Raw genomic sequence first — 266 nt, 5'->3', positions numbered from 1 at the left:
GTTGAGTTTTTTTTTAAGTTCTTTGTATATTTTGGAAAACAGTCCTTTTTAGATGTATCTTTTGCAAATACTTTCTCCTAGTCTGTTACTTGCCTTCTTATTCTTTTGATATTGTTTTTTCAAAGCAGAATTTAACTTTAATGAAATCCAGCTTATCGGTTATTTCTTTCATGGATCATGCCTTTGTATCTAGAAAGTCATCACCAGGGACTTCCCTGGTGGTCCAGTGGTTAAAAATCTGCCTTCCAGGGGCTTCCCTGGTGGCA

Source organism: Lipotes vexillifer, unplaced genomic scaffold (assembly GCF_000442215.2).
Source record: "Lipotes vexillifer unplaced genomic scaffold, Lipotes_vexillifer_v1.1 scaffold2807, whole genome shotgun sequence".
NCBI classification, from domain to species: Eukaryota; Metazoa; Chordata; class Mammalia; order Artiodactyla; family Lipotidae; genus Lipotes; species Lipotes vexillifer.
Note: the sequence above shows the minus strand (reverse complement) of the source record.